The sequence below is a fragment of the Helicoverpa armigera genome, chromosome 9 (assembly GCF_030705265.1).
Source record: "Helicoverpa armigera isolate CAAS_96S chromosome 9, ASM3070526v1, whole genome shotgun sequence".
NCBI classification, from domain to species: Eukaryota; Metazoa; Arthropoda; class Insecta; order Lepidoptera; family Noctuidae; genus Helicoverpa; species Helicoverpa armigera.
This window is the reverse complement of record NC_087128.1, coordinates 3,201,661-3,211,815: the sequence shown is the minus strand read 5'-3', so window position 1 is coordinate 3,211,815 and position 10,155 is coordinate 3,201,661.

Genomic DNA, 10,155 nt, shown 5'->3' with positions numbered 1-10,155 from the left:
GAAACGACCAATTTTATGCCCAATCATTTTCAAATTTCTCGTATTTTGATTTTTAACTTTTCACGGTATACGCGTTTTGAGGATTTTTTTTGGATAGTTCACCTTCGCATTGTTGTTACATAATAGCTTAATGTTATGTGATTGCTTTTAACTTTCTGGTTCTTTATTTGATGCTAATTTTTATTTTGGGATCGTAATCCCTTTAACTTAGGGTCGTTTAGTAGGGACTTTTATCATTACCAGGATTTATTCACGCAGTCCTTCCATTGAGGGTAATATTAATTTATCCTAATTAGCCGAAGAAGTAGAACCTTCACGTACAAAATTTCACTTCGTCATCATCCTAATTTGTTTCCATCGGTGGACAATACTCTATTGTTGGGTTGGACTGACCGCGGTCCGCGCAGCCACTCTTGAACCGTGGGTGGTAATGAAATTAGGGACCAGTCATTGTTGCATTAAATTCCACTTAAATTAGATAATGAAAGAAGAAATTGGTTATCTAACCGAGATTAATAGCGTGATTCCTTAGTCGGTCAGACATAGAGAATTGAAATTAATTAAATCTTTCATTGAATAAGTACTTGACAATGAGAAATTGAAAACGTTGCGTAGGTGCATTGTACAATGATTCAATTAATTTTAAAGATTCATTGAATTTTGGAGTGACTTATTTTCTTAATTTACATAATCATGGAACAAAAGGCACCTTTATTTTGGGACTGTCAACATTAAATCGATCATTACTCACATCAAATTACCGAAATACCGCTATAGCTCTAATTAATAGCCTAATTTGGCTTATTAGAGATTAGCCGTATTGTTTGAATGAAACGCTGTACCCGTTACTTCTAACGTAGATTGAAAATGGCTAAAGCAGCGATATTAATTGTTTTCTATTGTTCTAACAAAACGTTCTCACTGCCATTCAAGCTATTGGGGTCAGATGATAAAACAACAATGAAATAACGTTTCTTTGATTATAGATTCTCAAACTTTCTAATAAATTGAGGTAGCTTGCGAAGGTTTTCTTTTACAGTGGAAAATAATCATAGCAGGTAACTATTCAGAGTATGTTAGGTAACACTGCAGTGTGATTTTGTATCTCCAATCACATTTTATACGACAATTTATTGATTTCTAAACCAAAATAGTTTTTGATTTAACACAAAAATATTATCAAAACTGATTTGTCATAACATGATTGACATATCTCAAACTTTAGAAACCATCGTTAGAAACATGGACAAATGACTGAAATATGAACTCAGCAAAAAAAGTTTTGTATACAAATATTCTTGACTATATCCACCGTTCTGAAACTTCAAAAATAAAACACGTCTTACCTATATGCATAGTGAAACAAATCAGATGCATATAAATCGTTCCGTCTCCCGATCGGTTTATAGGAATCCCAATTAAAAGTGGTTCGGTTAAGCCGATAGTTCTGGTATCTCGTTAATTAGTTATGACCAATTTATTTCTGAATAAAGCCATGAAATGTAAAACGGTCACAGTGTGGGCGGGCCGGTTGTATAATGCAATGTCACGTGGAGAAGTTTTAGGGTCATTTCATTTTACGGGTTAAAGTTTTTTATATGATGTTTGATTTTGAATGAATTGTAAGTGGATAAAATGCTTTTTAATCATAGGTACGTAGATAACTTAAAATAGCAAGTTGAAATCAAAAAACTGTTTAAGTTTTTGTTAGTGGTCCTAAAATCACTCCTTGCGGAACTCCGCAAACAATTGCTTATTGTTTCCCTACAAAAAATACTTCGATGGAATAACTTGTTCAAAATATTGCGCGGTAGAAGGCACGTCCATAAAATGGCTTTGTGGTTTTCTGTCAAGTAAATGCCGTCTGACCGCAGCTATTTTCAAAGTGAGGTTTAAGTAAGTCAAAGTCGTCAGATAGTTCAATGTAAAGGGAGTTGCCGTTGTGTTCCCTAGATTCATCTTTGTTTCACAAAGTTTTGCTTTTGGCAAAGAGAAGTGAAACTATGGTCGAATATTTTCAATTTATTAATTTCTCAAATCTAATAATAATATAGCAAGAGTGTTAAAAACAACATATTTCATTTTCATGCAAATTGCAACAATATTGTGAAATTTCTTCTACTAAATTAATATTCTAAATAATGTGCTTAAGAATTCGAACCACACATTTGATGCTATAACGTCTTATACTAACGAAAGATCACCCAATCTATTATATATTAGATAATCTCTTTAATTACTTGTAATAACCATTATGTCTCCAAAAAATGTGGTATAATTAAATGAATCCATAATTATTTTAGTCACATAACAAATAATATTCAAAAGCTTCCAGGTTATTTATAACTCACATTCAAGATAATAATGGTGAGGATTCCAAATATTATTCCAGACATGTGCACACGACTGTAACATTAGCATAAAACGTAATATGAATGCTCCCATACATCTGTTTTGACACAGAGTTTCTAGACTTACACGAACGTATCTATGTGAACAAAATAATTATTACTTTAAAGTTAATCGTCGCAAACACATGCAAATATCTATTGTTCTATAACTTGCGAGCGTCTCCCAAGGGAAGTAAATAATTCAATAGGATCAACACATTTTTGGAACTGCAAAAATAGTTAAAGATCGAAAACCACGTATAGTTGATGTGAGAATTATGCTAGGTAACCCGAAGACTGCGAGTCGCAAACTCTTCATTGGACCGAAAATTCAAAAATTCTAGCTTGGAAATTATTCGCGGAATTTAAAGGCAAATTTGAAACCCTTATCTCAATTTCAAAGACAGAAGTGTTTTGTAGTACACACGCACATATCGACACAAATAATCGAGCACTGAGAAAGCCCAGAGCCCATCACTAATTGCGGAAGCATGTTGTAATGAGCACCGCACACGCCAATGTCCGAACCGTGGGAACAATAATAGGCGTCTATTTCATCGATAGCCCTCAATTTTGAGAGTATTTGGACAAAACGCTACTTGTGGAAAAGCAACGGTGTCCGCTATAATTTGGTAATTGCTTACATTGCCTTGTGTGCCGTTATTCGCAATTTGGACGTCTCTAACTGATTTCACGCTCTTGTTTACAGTTTTATTGTTATTAGAAGCTTCGACGTCTATTTAGGTCGTCTCATGTGTGAGAAACTAATATTAGTATATTATTTATGGCCTTTAAATAGCCCTTTGCCAGTCTCCCATATAATAATCTAAATCTGTCTGTACACATTAAGTTGACTGCCTAAAAGGTCAACGCAAGAATCAAGATGTCAAAACTCCAGCCACAATAATAACGGAAACATTATTCAGAATCAACAAACACACGTCTAATAACCACTTTCAAAGAGTCCATCAATTTCAAAATAGACCAACACTGATTTTATCTACCGCGCATAAATTTCGAAAGGCTAGTACACACAGATGGTATCAACACATCAATTCCGCTTGTTTAACCTAGCTTTATGTCAAAACTTAACTATTATTTACTATTGGACCATGTTATGAGTTCAGTGGTGCGTTCTTATCTGATCTTGTAAGACTTTGTTGTTTTATGCTTGGTTGGAAGGCAATTAATTGAATCATTCGATATGATGTTGTAAGATTAATGAGCTGACCTGTTGAAAGCTAATAAAAATAAACGAAAATATTTTAAGACAGACGAAAATATTTTTTCATCCCACCATCTCGGAAAGAGTAGTTAACATCTGATGATATCTGTGATATCTGAGCGCAAAAGTCGTTTTTATCCTCTAGAGCGGCAAAGTGATTTGAATTTAGAACATCGTGTGCAATACTCCATTTGTGACAATCTTGATAAGACTTTTCAAACAAATACATATTAAACAAATAAAATACTGCTTAAAATAATTATTCGATTAATTAAGTAATTTTTATTATTGTTTTTACATAGATTTTTGACCTCGTTTCATTTTTAAACTGAGTTTTCAAATAAGTGAACTTTAATAGGTACTTCTTTTTAATTTGATACTCATATCGCTCGCTACGCTCGTGTTTCAATTTTAGAATCCTTCGCTTGCTCGGTCATCAAAATTGAGCCCGCGGTTAAAAAGCAACTTTGCACTCTTGTATAACAAATAACTATTAATCAGTTGAAATTCCACTTAATTTTCATATTATTTTTCAATAACTCTTTTCAATTTTTGTCTCGAAAAGTTTTCCATTGTAATAGCAGTCTCCACTCAATAACTTTGAGGCTGTCAATATGTCTTTGTGAATTCTAAATTTATTTCAATTTCTAACAAGTTTTACAACAAAGAAAACTGGAAAACAACGTAATTGTACAAAATCGTATTATAATAAGACATTGAAGTTCTCAACTTTGGGCAGAGTTTCATATTTCGTTGAAGTTTGTAATTTCAATTATTATGTTACTCCATTTCTCTCGAAGTAGTTACGCTCGATAATGAGCGCTTATGCTAAGATTAGAAATGTATTAAGAATTTTATTTATTTTGGTAGTTTTAAGAAAACAATTAAGTTGTTGTCTGGGTTTTATAAAAGTAAAAGTGATTGGGGATTATTATTATAGGGATTAGTGAAAAACAGTCTTCTGTAGACACATCTAGTAATATTTTTAATGTCATATTTTTTGTAAAACCTTCAATCAAACTTTAGTCATTAAAAACTACTTTGATGACTGAATACTGCATAAATGAATATACTTATTATTTATCCGAAACAGTACTCTTATAATAGAATGATAATTACGAAAGATCTAAAATAAAAATTGTTGAGTTCCGGCAACACCCACAAATTTTAACTGTAACTGTATTCCATATTGACGGTTCAATTGCACAGTAAAAGCTAAACATTTTATATCATTCAGCCTAAAATGACTCATAAAAAAGCTAATAAATCCAAATTGCTTTAATGTCTAAACATGACTGGACGAAATTGTGATCGCGTGACTTACGCACTTTGGAGAGATTTGAACGATATTGTACGAGTACATGTTTTTCAATTATAGTCTTCCTCTATCGACATTCTCAATAGGTAGTAGTTAAAAATACTAGCTTAGAAAACCCGTTTTCTCCCTGAGAAAATTCTTTACTACTGCAAATATTTTATTGAAAACCTTTCATCTACTTGTTATCATCTAGTCTTAATTTATTCTCATGGTATGTGACGATATGTCATAGGACATTATGTCGGGATAATAAAAACAGTCTACTGAGGTAACGGTGCAATTTTTTATTTTAGTTCTGTCGACTTTTTTCCTTAGCTTGATGATTGATGATATTAATAGCTACATAATTTAATTATCGCCACACTTTGATTTACATTCCCTATGAACATAAATATCTTCACAAGTCGATGCCCCAACCAGTCAATTGAGTCTTTGACTCGACACACGAGGAGTATTGAGGAGCCGATACACTCGTCTGTCTGTAAGTGAACGTGTTAGTTGCACTTGAGCACCCATTAATGTATGTATGCCATCATTCATGAGTAGGTGCTACTGTTTCAGATATTGATAGATACTTAGGTACGTATGTATGTATAACGATTTGTTGCGTTGCTTCTGTTTATCAAATTACTAGTAGTTGTTTCTCGAGGAAACTGTTTCCTGTATGCGAATAGAATATAGCCTACGTCGCCGATAATGTGGCTTCATTATCATCAGCCTATCGCCGTCCACTGCTGGACGTAGGCCTCTCCAAGTGCACGCAACTGAGATCGATTTTCGGCTTCTCGCTTATTAACAGTGAAAGATTTTTTCAAATCATTTCTGAATTGTCTGAGGCTTTTGAGGAGAAAACGAAAGGTTTCCTCTTATAAATATTAGCCTAGACTAGTCTAAATGGATAGTTTAATTAGGCTACTCACTTTTCAGTATTCAGCTATTCAGACTTAAAATTTTGATTAGTGTTTAAGGGTTGACTGAATTTTGTCATTAAAGAGAGTTCTACGATATTTATCACAAGTCTAGACTTTGTCTAGACAGACGTTCAAACATCAAACATGTAATAAAAATGTAGTAACAGTTACGAAAAGGTAAGTAGGTAATTTGTGAAACATCAGAAAAGGACACAGTTATTTAATTTGTCGCAGATCGTTTCGTATAAGTAGGTATATGACATAATTACGGCACCTGGTAACTGATATACGCCTCGAGTACATAAAATGGAAAAGATGACTATCGTGTTTCCTTCCCATTTGATTTTTCATACCAACAATACAATTTCACTATGTACCTATTAGAATCTCTATCTAACTTCGTTTGTTTTACCGTCTCAACAAACGGAAAAGCTTAATCTCAGAAGAACCACTAGTGTACACAGAACAACATTGTGGGAGAACATTTTCGTATCGGATGTCGTACATTAACGCATTAAACGATATATTACACGCCACTTATACGCACTTGCGGCAATGGACAGATTGGTAGCGTCCGGCGCGATCGGCCCGGCTCCCGACCATTATCCAATTTATACGAATTCGCACCGACTGACGTTGATCTGTTTATTGTAGAGAGCGCTTAGTCCTTTTCCTGATTGAGTTATAAAAGATGCAGTTTGGTGAAGACTTTCTTAAGTTTAGTTAAGATCAAGGAGCTTGAAATGGAACCATAGAATGTATTATGTTTGATGACTTTTTTTGAGTAAGTACTGAATAAATATCGGAAAATGTAACCTGTAGAATATTTACACTTATCATGAAAGATAAACAGGAAAACCTATTTAACTTATACTTAGAATCTCAAAAGTTACAGTGTAATCAACAGCTTTAAAAACCTTCGGTGTTCAACAGTAAAATATAAATCTGGATACCTACAAATGTTACCTATGTGTCTACGACTTAAGCATAGATATCATTTTCTTGCAAACAAACAGTTTTCTAATTTTAACTTAGTACCTTAGAAAAGTATTAAACTAAGTAAGTTCCTACGACGGATAATTTAGAAAAGTGTCATAAAAAACTAATTTCCCTAAATGAACGCTGCAACTTGTAATTTCAATTTTAATTAAAAACACCAGTTGTTTCTAATTGGAAAACAAAACCTCGTGCTATGTAAATGTATCGACAAAATTGAATGGCTAATTGCTGCTATATTTCAAATGAATCAGTGGGTATTTAAAATTGCTCAGTAAACAGAGGTCAGAAGGATGCAGGGGAGGGGGAAGAATGTTTGAGTTAAATGTGACAAAGCTACAAAAACCGTACCTACGTTAGTTTTTCCCAACTTAAATTATTCCAATCTGGATATTTTGTACTTATTAAAAATAAAATGTACCTTCTAATAAACAATAAAAAAAAAATGTCTTTAAATGTTGATTGAGATTATAACATCCCTGTCCCATAAGTCATATGTGATACGCAGCGATTGTTCAACTATTGTATCGACATCTGACAGTGAAGTGGTTAAAGCCTTTAGAGACAATTAAAGGGTGATTACTACACCTACCTAGCTGTTTTCATATCTGACCTAATTAAATATACTAATACCTATTCTTTCTTATTATTATTTTCTTTGGACCAACCTTTCGAGTATGAGGGTGTGGGTTCGATTCCAGGATCAGGCAAGTACCAATGCAACTTTTCTAAGTTTGTATGTACTTTCTAAGTATACTTAGACACCAATGCCTGATAAAAAGGTGAAGGAAAACATCTTGAGGAAACCTGGACTATAAAGTCTGAAATCACCAACCCGCATTGAGCAAGCGTGGTGATTAATGCTCAAACCTTCTCCATGTGAGAGGAGGCCTGTGCCCAGCAGTGGGACGATAAAAAAAAAAAGGCTGTAACAGTAACAGTAATACCTATTCTAGAAAATGTGTTTCGTCTAAGGGAATGTAAGCAAAGCCACAGGAGACCACCAAGTAATTAACAAAGAATTAGAAAGCGTTCCAAAATACGACTTCTTAAGAATTAAACCTCATGATTGACAGGTTTCGAGTATTAAACGCTATAATTTTAATTACTTACGCCTAATATTAGTTGCCTTACCATAATCGTATTAACAAATGTACGTTGCGATACACTTTATTAGAAATACGTCCCATTAAACTGGTTCTGTACTTACTAAGAGGATTTGGTTTTAAAATGACACTAGGCCGACAGTTGCTTTGACATGATATTGTTGGGATTAAATTTACTGTTCTTAATTCGATTATTTCGATAGCGGCAATATGTGGACGATATGTTTTTTTCTTCGATTGGTCGAGTCGATTATCAATATTATAATTTATTATAAGTTATGTCTAGGAAACAAACCTTAGTTATATAATAACTATTTCTATGGTTAAGTTGTGATACTTCGGTCAAGAGTAAAATTGGACGTAGGAAACGTTACACATTTGCATAAATTAGATGGAGTCACAATACTTAGTCATCATCTGCCAAACCTTTTAGGGTAGGCTTTCGGCCAAGCTGGATGTAGTTGAGTGATTTTATAAATCAATCGGTTGCCTATCTGAGCTCCTCTATCCACTAACCAGGGTGACACGACACAGCTTGTTATTTTTGTTTCTATTAGACTTCCTCATTTCAAAGTTTTAATAAATCCAAGATTAAGCTCAGCCAATATAATACATAAAAGTTGAAACGACACAAAGAAATACACTAATTAAAAGAAGTGTAATGACCTTTGCGTGCATGACTAAACCCATAGTCCCCACAATACCAATAAACTTACATATTTTGGTCTCATATTAATTGCAAACAAAGTGAAAGGTGACACTGCGCTCGATTACCCGCTGGTTCCGAATGTCTCGGACCGGACCAATTAGAGGTTACTCGGTAGGGAGCCCCCTGTTTTAGACCAGACCATACTAAACTTTAAGTCAATGATTTAAATCGACTTAGTATAATATATAATAGTTATCGGCACGAATCTTGAGCTCTGACCTTCACCTTCGCAGAAGTAATTCATTGGGTCCGTTTTGTGGTATGAAGTGAGGCGCGGGGGCGGGCTAAAGCGGCGATTGGCCCGCAGTGCATCGCGTCATAGCCGTCACTCGGGATTGGTTCTTTGCTAATAAATCGTTTCTGCACAGATGTAGGCCAGAGCTCAAGATTCGTGCCGATAACTATATCTCCTAACATTTATTGACGCGGGATCAGCTTAAGCCGAGTGCGTATCACCAGACTACTCGACTTATTGCCGATTAGCTATACAAGAGGCTGCTTTCGCTGGCCGGCGTCGCGACGCGTCGTCCGAGCCGAGCTAATGCGAATGGTATTATTTACACCCTTATTACGGAGATATAAAGGCTTTTTCGACCAGTGTAAGCTGATTCTGCTTCGATAAATGTGTTGAGACCCTTAGGAAAATATTTTGGACCCAATGTGGGCGGTACCTCAGATGTTATCGTGAGTATGTTGAAACTAATTATTATAGAGTCTTGAGTTATGGGCGTTATTAAAGCCGTTAATGGGAGATTAATATTAACATTTAGACATGTTGCTGTATTTAAATAGGTATTAAAATTAGAGTGAGTTAATGGTGGAATCTATTCATCTAAAGGAGCATAGCATGGAAGATTCAGTAACGGTAGCCGTTAGTTTTTTGAAAGGACTTCTATTAATTCGATATTTTTTCTTCCATGAGACAAGTGACAATATAAGCGAATGTCGTTGGCTAATTCTGACTGCTTAGGTAGGTAGTAAACCCACATTGACATGTTCCAATACGCTCATGAGAAAAAAGCTAAAATGTCAAACGTGTCAGAAAGGAATAATAGATTTGGATTATCGTTATCCCTTTCCTATACGGAAATTCTTTTAGTGTTATTATTTCATTCTTCCGGAGTTTTTTTAGATATTTTTAGATTCTGTGTTCCTCGAAATTATACATAGTATTATCACAGATTACTACAGATACTTCACTCAGTAGAAAATTTCCAATACCTATTACGATAATTGCCTACTCCTTCGCGTCAGCAACCACTGTATGCTAAAATGCGCCTAAATGCTCAAGCGTACAGCAGTGATTGCTTCGCACCGCGCGATTCCACAGTAATTGCAGGGCTGCCTCTTCGGTAAAATTAAATTAACATAACTTTTTATCTATGTTATTGAGAACTGTGAATATGTTCTGACTTTTATGTGGCAGCTAAAAATTTTATCATTTATAAAATATTTAACCAACTTAAAAAAAGTAGGTGATCAGACATAGGTACAGTCAAC